The following is a 10,380-nucleotide window of genomic DNA, read 5'->3' as shown; positions in this document are numbered from 1 at the left end:
ATTTGCAATGAATCATTTTTATTAATGGCTTTCTTGAGTAGTTCTGCTAAATTTACACCTCAAATCTGAATTTTGGACAAAGAGGCACCACAGAGGGAAACATAAAAATGGAGAAGGCTTTTAGTTACACCCTGTATGTCACAATGGAAAGGTTTGATTTTAATTTCAAACTTTAAGAACATGTGAAAATATTGTTGTAATTTCTTCCTTGCCTTCAATAAATATTACTTTGTGATCAGTTTCTCATTCTAACTTCCTTCACAATAAATGTCACCTATCTCTTATCAAAAAAGGTTATTGGGGCTTCCCTGGTGGCACAGTGGTTGAGAGTCCGCCTGCCGATGCAGGGGACACGGGTTTGTGCCCCGGTCCGGGAGGATCCCACATGCCGCGGAGCGGCTGGGCCCGTGAGCCGTGGCCGCTGAGCCTGCGCGTCTGGAGCCTGTGCTCCGCAACGGGAGAGGCCACAGCAGTGAGAGGCCCGCGTACCGCAAAAAAAAAAAAAAAAAAAAAGATTATTGTATGAATTACAACTGAATGCTAATAAAAAATTACTTTATGAAATGTAGGTTATTCTTTACAGAAGTGAACCAAGTAGTTGTTCATGAGCCATTTAAGCCTATAAATGCAATTTAAATTGCGAAGGTAAACTATCAGAAGGAAACACCTCTAAGTTTTCAGTCAGTTATCCACTGATTTTTAACCAAATCAATAAATTGTAGCAGGACAATGTATTTGCACCACCCAGTCAAAACAAATAAAGGCTATCTACCTATTATCACAGAAGCAATAAAAAAGGCTTGCACAGCATTCTTCTCTTAATTTATCTTTCACTGTGCACCATAAAGATAACAAAGTGCTGCATTTCCAAAGAACATATTGTTTTACTCTGTATGTTTTTCATCACTGAAGTCTAGAGAGTACTGTTTTTTAATTTGGCGATGGAATCCGTCAATTAGAAGTAGTCCGAATGTTGTAGGAGGATAACGACAATGGGTATGAAAGAGAGAGGGATGTATAGTATGAATTCGTGGTGCTTTTATGGCACTTCTCATTGGATTCATGGCAGAGCTTATCTGATGAGTAAATAACTTATGGATCGTTCAGAACGGGAAGGAGAACGTGGTTCAAGTCATCTGATTAGAGACACTCACGTAAGAACGATGGAATCAAGCTCTGTGATTAACTCTTCTAAATCCTTGCATACGAATTATCATTTTTTAAATTGCTGACATTGTCCTTAGTTCCTTGGCCTCAGGGTCAACTAAGCAAAGTTTTTATTCCTGTCATCTGCCACTAACAAGCTACATGACTTAGGGACATTCACTATGGTGAAATTTTTGAGTTTTCCTGTTTTCCCCTGTGAGAAGAAATCTTTAAATGTTCTTCTATCTTTAAGACTCTGTGATTCTAGTCATGCTAATAGAGGGTGATCTAGGTGAACAGAGTTCTCTACATGCAAGTCCTGATTATAAGTGTTGACTTCCCTGTCTAGTGTCATGAAGATGTGATGCTCATTAAAAGGTAGCATTGATCTGATTCCAATGTGACTCTCTGAACTGGAAAGCTTAAACAGCTGTCTCTGATGGAGCTTGGAGTGAAGCTTAACAGTTCCAAATTTCAGGTATTTTCCCATTGACCTCTGCTTTGAACCAGAAAAGCTATCAATAATAATGAATGTAATGCATTAATTCCTTCCTGAAACATAATTGGCATACAAGCATGGCCAGCCTAGGATACCTTGGATACTTTGTCTCTGAGATAAGTTATTAAAAAGTATCATTGGTGGGTAAGGTAATGAAACTTGGTTTATGGAAAGGTAAGAAAAGATGGGGGTAAGCAACCTAAAATGCTTGACCATACTATGGAGAGGGTCCAGCCTAGGATACAATATGTTTTTGCATAGAGCCTCTCAGCCTGGCCAATAAATGGAACAGAAATGAACATGAACAAAGTTGAAAAAATATATATGGATACAAACATCGCTAATTTTTATATTCATTATGCCACAGCACAGACCTTCTCTGGGCTACAAATAGCCCTTAATTCATAGCCTGCAGAAAATTGCTTATAAATGTAAGTGAAATGAATCCATGGTGGAATTTAGCAAATAAATTAGATCATTCTGCATCTTTACATACAATGTCAATAATGTTTAAAATCTGTGAATAGCGCCATTATTTCAGGAAAGAATAGTGAAGTTTCATATATTTTAAATTCATCAAAAGAAAGAAAGAGTATTTCTGTTTCAACCAAGTATGGCAGTATAATTAAGTCAGTGAGATTGAATTAAACAGCTAAATTAACTTGAAGCCCTTTCTGCCATCCACTGTAAGTCTGCAGTTTTTAATTAATGTTTAAAATGCAGTTTGCTTGTAGTTGATGTTTAATTTATAGCTATAAACAAAATATGTAAGCTTATGGTAATTTGAATATTTTCCTCATGAAATGTTCTTTTGGCCTTAAAATGATAGAAAATGAATACAAATACAATTTAGCTCTTTTGTAATTAAAATAAATGTTTCTCTTTCTTCTTGTTCTACTTTTAAGTAAGTTAAAACTTAATATACCATAAACCTAAGTAACTGGGGTATTAATAGCCTTTAAAATATAGCTCACAAACTATGGAATGTGAGCTAAGTGGTTGCAAATTTCCCAATCATCCCATTTGAAATTCTAGGGTAATTACATATCATATTCCATAATCAACTATGAGTAAAATGATGGACCCTTAGAACAATGTAAATTCATCAGGATACATACAATATATAATCTGGGCCTTATTTCTTTGTAAAAAGGTGTATGATTTATTTAGTTGCTTATTATAAAAACTTCATTCTAATCAAAATATAAAGCTTAGTGTTAAAATCTACATTTAGTTTATATATTTTAAAGGAAACATGACTTATCACACCATGTCATAATTTTATATAACTATGCTACACTTTTTATGTATATGGGAATGAAAACTGATTTTTGAGGAAAATAAATATAATTTATCTGAAATTTTAAAAATAATTATAGAAGAATCAGATGCTCCGAATCAAACTGAAAAATGTGCTATGACTGTTATTGATTTATTGTGCTATCAGAATCTGTGAAATGTAGAATAAAAATGCAGGCAAATTTTGCAAATTTGACCTAATGCTTGGCAACAACAATTTCACAAGCAGCTTGTCTTTCTGTAGTAAAGGTTCACGTGGAGGTTCACCAAGTCTTTAGATGAATTTCCCAACTGTGCCTACTCTAGATTTCAAGGCGCGTGAATGTATAGAGACACAAAGATACTCCCAGTGCTGAAGAGGCACAGTTATCTACATTTTGCAGAACTTAAATCTTGCTGAAATTGTGTTATGACTCTTCCTATGCCAGGAGCAAATAGAGTGATCATGCATCTTTTTCACTTATTTTTGTATCTCAACCACTTGTGTAGGTAAATATACTTAAAAATTAATTACCTCCAAGAATATGTGTAATGATTTACTAATAAAATTCTCAACAAACTCAGAATAATGATAAAGAACATAAGCTAAAATCATTGCCTTTGAGATTAAGAAGATGTTTCTGCATCCAAACGTGTTTTGATCATTCACCAATTTTAAAATTAGAAATGTTTAATGAATAACTTGTGGCAACAATATTTTAGAATCTTCTAAGACTTTTTTATTTTCCTGTAATGATAATGCTAAAAATCAATATAAACTGTGTATTTTAAATTATAAAAAACATAAGGATATAAAAATATCAATAATATACACCAGTGTAATAATAGTGCTAAATTTTAAGTGAACATGTTCATGATGGTTTTCACTTTTTTATTTTTAATATTTTCCAACGCTATGTGTTACTTTAGTAAAAACAAAAACTGGAAGTTATTTTGAAAATATCTGTTTATACATTTATGTGTGTACAGCATGCTCTTAATTATTACAGAAAATACAGAGTCAAAAGTTGAGACGGAAATATACTATAAAACTAAAAGTGGCTATTTCTGAGCATTGGGCTTTTAGGTTATGTCCTTCCTTCGACTTTTTTGAATTTTCCAACCTTTCTTTATTGAGCATATTGATGGCAAAAATAAATTTATTTTTAAAATTCTGGGTTGTCTTTAACATGATCACATTTAAAAAATTAATATTTGAATAACAGTGACTGTTAGATCTGTTGCATTTGTTCTTTAATCTCTGTTAAGGAGATATTATACACTCCAAGGAAATGCCTTTACTCAGGATCCAAAAAAAATCATGAAGGTGAAAATTTATTTTCATTTATAAAATACAGGTGCAAGTTTTTGGTAACTTGAATGGACCCTGAGACATATGCATTTAAAAATTTTAGGTTTTGAGTTCCTTTACTGTTGATGTCACAGTCGAGTAAAATTGCTGTTAAACGAAAATTGTTGGTCAACCCAAAATTGAATTAGTTGAATATTCTCCTCAGATAAATTAAAAAATATATTTTATTAAAAAATAAAAATTTTTTTAATTTAAAAATTTAGTAAAAGACCTTAACCTTTATAATGGAAAACCTATTTGAAATATAATGGTATATTTTGTAAGTGTAATTCACTAAATATAATTCAGTCTTTCTTTGATGGCTGAAAATTTCACAATGCCCGAGTCATCACTGTGAATGTCAGCTTGACTGTAGAGTATGATAGCTGCAGACATAGTAAGAAATAGAACCGCACTTCCTAGCAACTTTAACTGAATATTTTCTGTAGTAAATATAGTTCTCTTTGCCATCCCACAAACATGTCTTGATTATTTCTACTTCAAGCAATCCCTGGAAGTGAATTTCTTACTTCCCATCACCCATCATCCTACACATTCTTTCCTTGAGTATCTCCTTCTCAGAAAAAGTTCCTGGTGGCTCAGTGGTTAAGAATCCGCCTGCCAATGCAGGGGACACAGGTTCCAGCCCTGGTCTGGGAAGATCCCACATGCCACGGAGCAACTAAGCCCATGTGCCACAACTACTGAGCCTGTGTTCTAGAGCCCACGAGCCACAACTACTGAAGCCCGCGAGCTACAACTACTGAAGCCCACGCTCCTAGATCTAGCCCGTGCTCCACAACAAGAGAAGCCACCGCAGTGAGAAGCCTGCGCACCCTGTGAACCGCATCGAAGAGTAGCCCCCGCTCGCCGCAGCTAGAGAAAGCCCACGCACAGCAACAAAGACCCAACACAGCCATAAATAAATAAATAAAAATTTTTAAAAAGCATAGCTTGTTAATAAACATTTCTTATAAAAAAAAACTTTGAAAACATTTCGAGTATCTCCTCAGAAAAAGTTCTCCATGACGACAGCAGTGCATGTTAGCTTCTTCTTCTAAAACTTATATTTTTTTCTCCTAAAAGTTATAGTCAGTGAGCTTCATTTTCTTCATCATTTACAACCTAATTTACAAAATATAATGTTTAAACAAATGCAGTCTATTTAAAGTAAATGGAGGAAGTATTGGTTCTTGTATGGGATGATAACTATACCAGGTCCCCCAGACTTAATATGATTATGTTTTTCTAAGAATGGGATGTTGAGAAAATAACCTCCCTTCTTTATCTTTGTAAGTAGGAATAATCATTTACATTCATCTGCAAGAAAAGATAGTTTTTTTCTTATAATTAAATCAAGAATAAATCTGATAAGTCCTTAAATAAAAAGTATTAAATAACGTATGGGCAATATCTTCATGATTATTTTATAAAGCATCTAAGGAATTTGTTAAAAGGGAAATGCTTTGTTTCATTATGTTTCTTCTTTTTCATTAGTCAACTCTCTATAAGTGTGCTGAAGGGAATATTAAATTTTGCTGAAGTAGTTATGCAGTGAATGAGATAATAAGCTTCAGGTACTACTTCTTTCTTTTTTTATAAAATTTATGCGGCCTTCATTCACTGCTGCGCCGGCTGAAGTATAGCATTCAGGCATTTTAACTGATCTTTTCAACTTGGTTACCAAAATGTTGAGTGCAGTTTTCAGCTAATGTCTTCTGGGCCTAAATATTTATCTATAAGTAAATATATAAATATACCTATAGAATTGGCAAATACAGTGTTTACTAAAGCATACTCATATTAACAAACTATACATTGAGGGTATTTGTCAAGGCAGGAGTTGAGAAGCGGGGGAAACTTTAAATATGCTGAGCAGTGGAAGGCTTTCTGAAGATGCAGCATTTGATCTGAGTCCTTAAGACTGTGAGAGTTCAAACCAAGTATAAATCCAGGGAAAAGCACAGGGACTAGCCAGTGCATGGGCTCAGAAGCTTGAAAGGCCTTCAAGCAGTTAGGGAACACAGGAGACCTACTGGAAACTGTGAGCTAAAGACTAGGAAGAGATGAGTTTGGGAAGGTAGTCAGAGCTCTGATCACACAGGGTTCTCTGTACGTCACAGTTAGGAGTTTGAATTTTCATTCAAAGTGTATGGGAAGAAATAAGTTTTAACCAGTTCTGCTATGGGTGGGCAGGGTGCAGGTAGTGGTCAGCAGTTATTGACATTATACTTTCAAAAGCCCTGCTAAACAGTGAGTTGTAGTGAGGTTATAGAAGACGAGAGAGTTTTTAAACTCTGAAATGGTTAGAGTGATATCCTAAGATAGTTAATATTTTACTAAAAAATTCTGTGTAACAGCAAACATTTTATAGCACTTATTAGTGTGAGATGCTCTTGTCAATACTTTCAATATAGTAACTCATTCTGTTTCTACAATAGTTTTATGAAGTATCGCAATTTTACAGACAAAGAAACTAAGGCACAGAGAGGTTAAGGAACTTGCCCAAGGTTACACAGGTAGGATGTGGTGGAATTAGGAATTGAGCCCATAAGATTTAATTTAAGATTTAATTGTATCACGTGATTTTTTAGAATTTGTTTTTATCCTAAGTATGTTAGGTTCTAAAATTATTAGAGAGCAAAGACTGGCTTTCCATTTCTTCCATACACAGCTGCTTACTTTACAGTTCACTATTTAAGATCCTAGACTAGCTACGCCTCACGAAGAATAAGGACAACAGACTTTTCTTTTCCCATATACATCACTGAAATTTGGGAACCAAAATTAAGAGCTTAATAAATGTTGACTGGTTAAATATGCAGTAAGCCAGTATATGTTACAAGTGTCTGATAGATACATAGATAGAGATTGAGATAATTCAAAATACAATTTTGATGTTAGTTTTTAAATTGCTTTCCCCTTAATATTAAATGAGAATGTTAAATAAAAACAAATTTTAAAAAATCATATGATACAATTATATCTGAAATTAAGTCTTATAGGTTCAGTTCCTAATTCCACCACATCCTACCTGTGTAACCTTGGGCAAGTTCCTTAACCTCTCTGAGCCTTAATTTCTTCGTCTGTAAAATTGTGATACTTCATATAACTATTGTAAAAACTGAATGATTTACTATATTGAAAGTATTGACAATGGCATCTCACACTAGTAAGTGCTATAAAATGTTTGCTGTCATTACAGAATTTTTTAGTAAAATATTAACTATCTTAGGATATCACTCTAACCATTTCAGAGTTTAAAAGCTCTCTCGCCTTCGGTAACCTCACTACAACTCATTGTTTAGTAGAGCTATAAATCTATATATAGATACATATCCCATGATTTAGCAGTTATGCCCAAAGTATTTACCCAGTCTAAAAAGTCCACAATCTGTAATTACCCTCACATTCAAGCACTCCAGAATGGTGTCAAAATCTTACTGAAAATAGAATCCCTCTTTTTCTTCTTCTTCCTCCCTCCCTCCCTCCCTCTCCCTCTCTTTCTTTCTTTCTTTCTCTCCTTCTCCTTCTCCAAGTATAACTGACAAAGAAAAATTATAAGATATTTAAAATGTACAGTGAGATGATTTCACTTATGTCATATTGTGAAAGAATTCCCACCATCCCTTGCCTCACAATAATACTATAATATCATCATAATAAGCAATTAAGTGAAGTGTATTTTCTCCTGCCAGCTTAATAACTTCCATACGAAGTAGATACTATTTTTAGCAATACAGATTAAGAAATCCAAGGCTTAGAAAGATTAAGTAACTTGACAAGTTCACATATCTCGGAAACATCAGAGTGGTTTTAAACATAAATCCATCCCATTGCAGAGTCATCACTCTTAGCAACCATACCATACTGCTACAAAAGCAGAAGCCTCCTGAAATTGTTTGGACCACTGACATATATGAAGTTAATATATCACGAAAATATATTTCTTGGACCTTTGTGTCCAGTCCAACTCACATCCTGTTATAGCTATTAATTCTGTAAACCATTCAAAGAAAGTGGCTAAAGCAATTTAACTTTTTCTTAAATGTCAGATAAATGCCAATGAAGACTTAATTTTGAGAGGAAATGAAAACTGAGTAATACAGCTGAACAGTTGGATTTAATTAATATTCACATAATGTTTATTTAAAACTGAGGGACCAAATGGAATATAATTTCTCAATATAATTAACATTTTAAAACGTTTTTTATTTATATATGAATAATTGCAAGATTTTAAAATGTATTGCTTATAGTAAAATCTGTTTTGTAAATGCAGCTATTTACATTCTTAGATAAGTGATATTTTAGGGAGGATCAAAGAAAATAAATAAAGATTAAAGGTTAAACAAAATAAATATAAAAATGATCAGCTAGATGATTTAGAAATATATGTGCATATATGTATTTCAGAAGCCATAAAAAATTTTTTTAACATCTTTATTGGACTATAATTGCTTTACAATGGTGTGTGAGTTTCTGCTGTATAACAAAGTGAATCAGCTATACAAATACATATATCTCCATATCTCCTCCCTCTTGCGTCTCCCTCCCCCCCTCCCTATCCCACCCCTCTAGGTTGACAAAAAGTACCAAGCTGATCTCCCTGTGCTATGCGGCTGCTTCCCACTAGCTATCTATTTTACATTTGGTAGTGTTTATATGTCCTTGACACACTTTCACTTTGTCCCAGCTTACCCTTGCCCCTCCCGTATCCTCAAGTCCATTTTCTACGTCTGCGTCTTTATTCCTGTCCTGCCCCTACGTTCTTCAGAAACACTTTTTTTTTTTTGATTCCTTATATATGTGTTAGCATACGATATTTGTTTTTCTCTTTCTGACTTACTTCACCCTGTATGACAGTCTCTAGATCCATCTAGGTCACTACAAATAACTCAATATCATTTCTTTTTATGGCTGAGTAACATTCCATTGTATATATGTGCCACATCTTCTTTATCCATTCATCTGTTGATGGACACTTAGGTTGCTTCCATGTCCTGGCTATTGTATATAGAGCTGCAGTGAAAATTGTGGTACATGACTCTTTTTGAATTATGGTTTTCTCAGAGTATATGCCCAGTAGTGGGATTTCTGGGTAGTAATGTAGTTATATTTTCAGTTTTTTAAGGTACCTCCATACTGTTCTCCATAGTGGCTGTATCAATTTACATTCCCACCAACAGTGCAAGAGTGTTCCCTTTTCTCCACACCCTCTCCAGCATTTATGTTTACAGATTTATTCATGGTGGCCATTCTGACCGGTGTGAGGTGATACCTCATTGTAGTTTTTTGTTGTTGTTGCGGTACGTGGGCCTCTCGCGGTTGTGGCCTCTCCCGTTGCGGAGCACAGGCTTCAGACATGCAGGCTCAGCGGCCATGGCTCACGGGCCCAGCCGCCTCTCGGCACGTGGGATCTTCCCGGACCAGGGCACGAACTCGAGTCCCCTGCATCGGCAGGCAGACTCTCAACCACTGCGCCACCAGGGAAGCCCTCATTGTAGTTTTGATTTGCATTTCTCTAATGATTAGTGATGTTGAGTATCCTTTCATGTGTTTGTTGGCAATCTGTATATCTTCTTTGGAAAAATGTCTATTTAGGTCCTCTGCCCATTTTTAGATTGGGTTGTTTTTTTTTTTGGATATTGAGCTGCATGAGCTGCTTGTATATTTTGGAGATTAATCCTTTGTCAGTTGCTTCGTTTGCAAATATTTTCTCCCATTCTGAGGGTTGTCTTTTCATCTTGTTTATGGTTTCCTTTGCTGTACAAAAGATTTTAAGTTTCATTAGGTCCCATTTGTTTATTTTTGTTTTTATTTCCATTTCTCTAGGAGGTGGGTCAAAAAGGATCTGGCTGTGATTTATGTCATAGAGTGTTCTGCCTGTGTTTTCCTCTAAGAGTTTTATAGTATCTGGCCTTACATTTAGGTCCTTAATCCATTTTGAGTTTATTTTTTTGTATGGTGTTAGGGAGTGTTCTAATTTCACTGTATTACATGTAGCTGTCCAGTTTTCCCAGCATGACTTATGGAAGAGGCTGTTTTTCTCCATTGTATATTCTTGCCTCCTTTATCAAAGATAAGGTGACCATATGTGCGTACA

This window comes from Tursiops truncatus, chromosome 5, assembly GCF_011762595.2.
Source record: "Tursiops truncatus isolate mTurTru1 chromosome 5, mTurTru1.mat.Y, whole genome shotgun sequence".
NCBI lineage: Eukaryota > Metazoa > Chordata > Mammalia > Artiodactyla > Delphinidae > Tursiops > Tursiops truncatus.
Note: the sequence above shows the minus strand (reverse complement) of the source record.